This window comes from Vulpes lagopus, chromosome 10, assembly GCF_018345385.1.
Source record: "Vulpes lagopus strain Blue_001 chromosome 10, ASM1834538v1, whole genome shotgun sequence".
Taxonomy (NCBI): Eukaryota; Metazoa; Chordata; class Mammalia; order Carnivora; family Canidae; genus Vulpes; species Vulpes lagopus.
Window position 1 is genome coordinate 71,658,744 of NC_054833.1, and position 8,104 is coordinate 71,666,847.

General features: G+C 43.1%; 1 pseudogene; it reads left to right on the top strand.

Annotated features, from left to right (window-relative positions):
* Positions 1-4,809: 4,809 nt before the first annotated feature.
* Positions 4,810-5,465, top strand: LOC121500529 (annotated as a pseudogene).
* The last annotated feature ends 2,639 nt before the right edge of the window (positions 5,466-8,104 follow it).

The following is an 8,104-nucleotide window of genomic DNA, read 5'->3' on the forward strand; positions in this document are numbered from 1 at the left end:
GAGGGGAGCGGCGGCGGCGGCGGCGGGGAAGTCCGGGCCGCGACTTTCGGGTAGAGCACGCGGCTGCCCGGCGCCGCGCCCCGCCCCCGCCCCCGCCGGCCGCGCTTTCGGACGGTGACGCAGCCGCCCGCGTCCGCAGGAGTCGGCGCGGAAGCCGGGAAGCTCCCGGGGCCGCCGCAGCCTCCCGCCGCCCCCGCGCCCCGCGCCCCTCCCCCCGCGGCCCGCGCCTGCGTCTGCGCCTGCGCCGGGGTCGCCCGGGAGCCGGGGGCGGGGGGAGGGGGGAGGGGGGACGCGCCCTGTGCGCGCATCCTCGCAGACACACCTGCGGTCGGGTTCGTGGCTCCTGTCCCTGTCCTAGCGACGTGCGTGCCAGCATTAGTCACTTAGAGGTGAGGAAACAGGCCCCAAAACATCAAGTTACGTGCTTGAAGTCACACAGAAGGCAGCAAATCCAGCTCTGTCTGGACACAGCTACGTCCCGTGTCTCTCGGATCAGCCCCCGGTTTGCACTCCAGGTAACAGGTGGGACGAGGGAACGGAGAGGCGGAGCCCCTCCTCTCGGGGCAGCGGGGGCTGCTGCTTCTGGCTGCTGCTCGCTTCGGCCCAAGGGTGTCGTCGAGGTATTTTTCTCCGTGCGTGTCACGGAGTGAGCAAAGTCGGAAAGCGTTTCGCAGACCTTCTGCCCCTACTTTCAAACCATATGCTGGGATCCAGGACACCTAACGTAGGAGAGTTGTTGGAGGATTAAATAAGACCGTGTTTGCACGGGTGCTGGCACCTCGAGGATCCTCAGTACCTGTTAATTGTCTCTTCTTTTTGCAGGGTCCCCGGGGACATCTGGGCACCCCCCCCCCCCTTCTAACACTGCAGAGGGGACGCAGTCATTTTAGGTGCACCTTGTGTGCACCTCTCGGACAGATGAGAGATTTAGGCCACTCAAGGGGAAGGTCACTTACCCCCATCCCCATCTAATTAGTGACAGAAGGCGAGCTAGGGGGCCCTGTCCTTTGGAAGGGTGCAAGGGCTCTTGCCACCTCACCCGCTTTTTCCTCCCAGAAGCTCTGAGGCCAGAACGTGACTTGACTTCCTCGGAGACCTGATGACGGTGATGTGGGCAGGGACCTCCGGGAAGGAGGAAGTCAAGTCACCCGGTTCACAGCTGGCCTGTCTGCCACCCCCTCCAGAGGGACCCAGCACCTCAGGCTTGCAGCCAGCCCTACAGGCCTGGCCCTCTTTCCTGGCTAGGACTGGGCCTCTTTTGGTGGAACTACAGCCCAGTAAAAGATAGAGAGAGAGAGAGAGAGAGAGAGAGAGAGAGTGTGTGTGTGTGTGTGTGTGTGTGCTGGGGGCAGAAGGGGGGGTGGCTTCTGGCTCAGGAGGGTCCATATAAATGTAAATGAGGGTAGGAAGAAATATGCTGACTTTTGGATTTTTTCTTGGATGGGACAGACTCCTTCCATGGCAAATGGCTTCGGGGTCAACGCAAAATTTTGAGAGGAATTTATCTTGAATAGTGAAGCATACTAATGCAAGTTTTCTAACATCATCAAGTCTTGAGAACTGTTTGGGCTTTTTAGTCAGCACTGGAGCAGCTGTTTTTCCCTTCCAAGCCTCTATTTTGTGAAATGAGGGTAAAATACCTGGGCAGCCCTTTCCCTTGGGCACTCTGGAATGCTGGGACTATGAATGGCATCTCAGAAGAGCTAGAGCTCCAAAGGGCAGTTGGACCATGAAAGGACAGGACTCTCTTGAAAACAAAGCGCTCCTTTTTTAATCACAAAAACAATTAGTACTTATTGTACAAGGTTAGTTTTTTTTTTTTTTTTTCAGAATCAGAAGAAAAGGAAATCCCACACCAAGGAAACCATTGTTGACAATGTATAGCCTTAAATGTAAGCAGACTGAACGGCTTTTTTCCTTGGACAGCCTTTTTTTCTTGAATAAAATATCATGACATGCTACTAAATATTTTCCATATATGTATTAAATGGGTACTTAGCATTCCATTACGTGTTTATTTAGCTAAAGTCCAATTGAAGGATTAAAATTGTGTCCTGCATTTTGCTATTAAAACAGCAATGAAGTGTGAGCCTTGTAGCTAAATCTTTGAGCACATTCTCAATTATTTATATAGGTAAATTTCCTAAGTGTGTTGTTTTCTGGGTCCAGGAGTAAAGATTGCTCTACAGTGACCTTTTAAGCTTGATTCTCTCTACCCTATCCCCACCCAGTGTTTTCCCAGACTTTCTGTACCATTTTTTCACCAAGAATTTATTGAACATTCATCACATGCCAGCCACAGCTTGATACAGAAATGAATATTTGTAGCACAAGGTGCATAAATGTCAAAGAAAGCTTTGGGTAGTCAGATGCCCAATTTGAAGAGGGTCTTAAAAAACTCAACACGTTTTGAGTTTTTAAAAACATTCAATTTAATTAACATATAGTGTATTACTAGTTTCAGAAGTAGAATTTAGTGATTCATCAGTTACATATAACACTAAGTGCTCATTTACATCAAGTGGCCTCCTTAACGCCCATCACCCAGGTGTCCCATCCCCCCAACCCCATCCTCTCCAGCAACCCTGTTTGTTTCCTATAGTTAAGAATCTCTTATAGTGGGCAGCCCGGTGGCTCAGCGGTTTAGCACTGCCTTCAGCCCAGGGCATGAATCCTGGGGACCCAGAATTGAATCCCACGTCAGGCTCCCTGCATAGAGCCTGCTACTTCCTCTGCCTGTTTCTCTCTCTCTCTCTCTCTCTGCCACTCACTCATGAATAAATAAATAAATAAATAAATAAATAAATAAATAAATCTTAAAAAAAAAAGAGTCTCTTATGGTTTGTCTCCCTCTCTGATTTTGCCCTGTTTTATTTTTCCTTCCCTTCCCCTATGTGCATCTGTTTTGTTTTTAAATTCCCCATATGAATGAAATCATATGACATTTGTCTTTCTCTGACTTATTTTGCTTGGCATAATACCCTCTAGTTCCATCCACATCTGCAAATAGCAAGATTTCATTCGTTTTGATGGCTGAATAATATTCCATTATACATATCTGTCAATGGACATCTGAGCTCTCTCCAAGTTTGCTATTTTGGGCATTGCCGTTATAAATGTTGGGCTACATTTGCCCCTTTGAATCACTATGTATCCTTTGGAAAAATACCAAGTAGTGCAATTACTGGGTCATAGGTAGCTCTATTTTTAACTTTTTGAGGAACTTCCACACTGTCTTCAAGAATGGCAGCACCAGTTTCCATTCCCACTAACAGTGCAAGAGGGTTCCCCTTTCCCCATGTCCTCGCCAACATCTGTTGTTTCCTAAGTTAATTTTTGTCATTCTGACTGGTGTGAGGTGGTATCTCCTCTTGGTTTTGATTTGTATTTCCCTGATGCTGAGTGATGTGGAACATCTTTTCACATGCCTTTTGGCCACGTATAGTTCTTTTTGAAGAAATACCTGTTCATAGCTTCTGCCCATTTCTTGAAAAACCAGTTGAGTTTTTCTCACCAGTGGATTTAAGGTGAGAGGAGGTTAGTGAGGAGCATTGAAAAAGAAAGAGAGGAACATGAAAGGGTCAGGGGAGTTTTCTGTACAGAAGCATGGTGGCCTAAGAGCCTGGTACGTGTTCATATAACTTGGGAAAATTGTGAGTTGTCTTGTGTGTTTGTACTGAGAGTAGACTTGGGAAGAATAGTGATAGAATGAGAAAAAAATTAGCCTGTTACCTTATGCTAGAAAGCTTTGACCTTATTAACACAGTAAAAAGAGAAAGTTATTTATGGAGCCTCCTAGGTCATGCTGAAATTGGATCTTCCCACTTAACCTACTGAAGAACCCTGTCTTCATTAGACCCTCAAAATCATTCTGAGGGAGAAAAAACAAAAGATAGGAAATTTTGCAAAGGAAATATCCCAAAGGAATGCAGTAGAAACTGCAAAGAACCAACCAAATTCAGGAGTAGTAAGTACTATGTCCATCACGCTGAAGAGTGTGCTGTAGTAATCATTAGTAAATTTGGTCATGAGTAACTTTCTCTTCTCTACTTTAAAGAGAATGGCCTCAGTGGTAGTCCATGCCTAGAGATTATTTCAGTCTCCTATCAGGAAAACAAATCCTAGATTAATAAATCTAAAAACACGTAGCATAGATTTTAGTACATGAAGGCCCTTTGTAAACTGTAAAGTAGTGTTCAATGAAAGATGTATTTCTGGAAGGTGATTTAATAAAACTTTTACTTATAGACAAGGAGTCCAAAACTTAAATCCAATCTCCTTTTGCACTGAGTTTTTAATTTCTATCATTTTTTTTCTTAGAGGTTCTGTTGGATAACTCTGAATATATTGTCTCTTGTTTCTTGCTCATATCTACCAGCTTTCATTTCTTGAAACAAAGGTTCAAAGTTAAACTAATCTGTCCCCTAGCCTCTCGGCCTCCATCAGCAGGAAAAGTGATGGATCTCTGGTAAAACCTGAACTTCAGCTAAGAACATTCCTTCCCTACCCCTCACATAAGCATTGAAGAGGGAAGCCTAGGACTCTGTAAGCTCTTGAGAAGAGACCCCCTCCCACCATAAGGGTCTTATCACCACCATCTAGCATTCCAATTCCATTTTGCCTATGTCACTGTTTATGTCAAGAAGCAGAAACTCTCAGATCATCCCTCATACAAAAAACCCCCATGTGACTCTAAGGACAGTGAGATACTCTAGTATTTTATATCTCTCTCCTAGCTTTTCTCCCCACTGCCTGCCATACTATATATTTTATTAGTCTTCTTCTTCTAAAATGTAATCTCCTTAAGAGCCGGGGTATTTGTTTTGTTAGCTGCTTTGTCTTCAGAGATTAGAATATTATCTGACAAGTAGAAGGTATTAAAAAAAAAAAGAATATTTGTTGGGTGAATTAATATTAAACCTTCTTGAAACGGAAGTGAGTGGTGGGGCCGGCTGACAGTAACAGGGATGAAAGGCTGTTCACAGAGCAAGTGAAGATGAATGCCAGAGGATTTGGATCTCAGCTAAAGGACAGTATTCCAGTTACTGAACTTTCAGCAAGTGGACCTTTTGAACAGCATGATCTTCGAAAAGGTTTTCCTTGTGTGAAAAATGAACTATTATTGCCCAGTCATCCTCCTGAATTAACAGAAAAAATTTCCAGCTCAACCAAGATAAAATGAATTTTTCTACACTAAGAAACATCCAGGGTCTATTTGCTCCACTAAAATTACACATGGAATTAAAGACAGTGCAGCAGGTTCAGTGTCTTTGATTTCTTCCAAGCTCAAACCTTTCACTAGGTATTTTGAGAGGTAATGATGAGACTATTGGATTTGAAGATATTCTTAATAGCCCATCACAAAGTGAACCACACTTTGGGAGAACCACACTTGATGGTGGAATGTAAACTCGGATTACTGTGATCTGTTGTGCTGTTCATGAAAATAGAGGGGCTGCATGTTGTTTATAGTCATCTTTTTTTTTTTTTTCAAGATTTTATTATTCACGAGAGGCACAGAGAGAGAGAGGCAGAGACACAGGCAGAGGGAGAAGCAGGCTCCATGCAGGGAGCCCGACACAGGGACTCGATCCTGGGTCTCCATGATCAGGACGCCCTGGACTGAAGGCGGTGCCAAACTACTGAGCCACTGGGGCTGCCCTATAGTCATCTTTTTACTATAATCTTATGTACACAACATTAAAAGTGCTGACGCATGAGAATTTTTGCCTAAATAGTATCTGTGATAATTTGAAATGATTTGGGTCTTTGGTTTATGGCCATGTAACAATTGAAAGCACTAAAGGGAGATGATTTTAAAACTCTCAATTTATATGAAAACAATAGCTTTCTAGTCTTTCAAAAGTTGTTGTTAATAAGTATTTTAAAACTGTACAGGTTCCGATTCAGCCTATTTTCTGGGTATCCCATAACTTTAATTGTGAATACCATGATCAGCATTGAGTCTGCAATGTTCATAGCAGCATCTTTCAAAATAAACATCTGCAATTGATTTCAGTGGCAACACTTTAAATTAAGTACAGGATATTTATATTTTACCTCATTTCAATATAGCCTGTTGATACTTATAAGAATAATACTGAATTTATTGGGCAGCCTGGGTGGCTCAGCGGTTTAGTGCCGCCTTCAGCCCAGAGCATAATCCTGGAGACCCGGGATCGAGTCCCATGTCAGGCTCCCTGCAAGGAGCCTGCTTCTCCCTCTGCCTGTGTCTCTGCCTCTCTCTCTTTCTCTCTCTCTCTGTATCTCATGGATAAATAAATAAAATCTTTTTAAAAAATACTGAATTTATTGATGCTATTTTAGAATTGTAGCTATTCTTTGATTCTTTCAGGTTGAAAAGTATAATAAGTTCAAAGGTTTTGATTTTAGTCTTTAAAATGAAAAATTAAGTTAACCAGCATATGTTGATTACACTATTGTACTGCATAGATTTACATATCACAAGATGATTAAATTGAAAAAATTAGAATATCCATGTACATACATACTATGTATCCCTGAACAAATTCCATAATTATTTAAAAATAAATCTTTACTATAAAAATATTAAACCTTATTTCTTTTAAGTGATTTGTTATTTTTTTCTAAGATTTTATTTATTTATTCATGATAGACACACAGAGCAAGGCAGGACACAGGCAGAGGGAGAAGTGGGCTCCATGCGGGGAGCCCAATGTTCAATTTGATCCCAGGACCCCAGGATCATGACCTGAGCTGAAGGCAGATGCTTAACTGACTGAGCCACCCAGACACCCCTGTATGTATTTATTTTAAAGATTTTATTCATTTGAAAGAGAGAGCACGAGCAGGGGAGAAGGGCAGAGGGAGAGGGAGGAACAGGCTCTCTACTGAGCAGGGAGCCTGATGTCAGGCTCAATCTCAGGACCCCCGGATCATGACAACTGGCTGAGCCACACAGGTGCCCATCTGTGTTACTTTAGATTATAGTAAAAGGCAATTTTCAGCTCCACTCAGAATTAGAAGGTAGTTTCTAAAACCACTTTTTTGTTCACTCTCTGAGTTCCACTTCAGTTTTATTTGAATGAAACTTTTCCCCCAAAGATGCCCCACATCACTGGGGATTAGTTATGAAAACCTTGAAGATTAATGATTAAATTGCATTGGCAGTGAGAGGAGCTCTCAGAATCTATCCCAGCAACTTCAGTGTTTGCCAAGAAGTGTCTGATGCAAATTAGAATATTTCAGACCTGAACCTGCTCCTTTTCTTCTTTCTGTATTTTTTTTTTAAATATTGTATTTATTTATTCATGACAGACACAGTGAGAGAGGCAGAGACACATGGCAGAAGGAGAAGCAGGCTCCATGCAGGGAGCCCAATGTGGGACTGGATCCCCGGTCTCCAGGATCACGCCCTGAGGCAAAGGCAGGCTGCAAACTGCTGAGCCACCCAGGGATCCCCCATTCTTCCTGCATTTTTTTGAGCAGGGTGACTCCTTGTGTGTCCAGGTCCAGAGAAGTAAATAAAATTCAAAATGGCATAACAGCTAGGGACCACAGCTTTGCAGCATGAATTGTGATAGTGCCTGGAAGTTCATCCTTCCCCTAGACTTTCCCATCCCACTTAGAGGTCAAGAGGCCAAAGTCCATTCCATGCCCTGACTTCTATTCTACTGTGGCTTCACCCTGCTCTTAACCGAGGTTTATATACAAGAGAGAAAAATATCTAACTTAAAAAGATGCAGTCTTAACTCTGTTTTATTTCTTTTTTTTTTTTTCTGTTTTCTTTCTTTAATACCATAGTCCATGGTATCTTATTTCTGATTCCTTTTATTATTTATAAATCTTCTCTTGAGAATATTTTCTGTTTACTGGAAGTTTTAAAGATCAGATCCTCCCAGGTTCAATGCTCCCAGCAAAGGCAGAGTGACCTTTTAGCGTTACTTTAATCTTCAGGAGGTCATGAGGGTCTGAGCCTCAGCTCCTCATCTCAAATTTTTGTCAGTTCTGAGAATGGGCCTTTAAGAGATGAACTCACATTGTCCAGGCTTATCATATGTATAAAATGATTTATAAATCTAGAATGTTGATATATCACATATGTGATCTTAGCAAGTTCCAC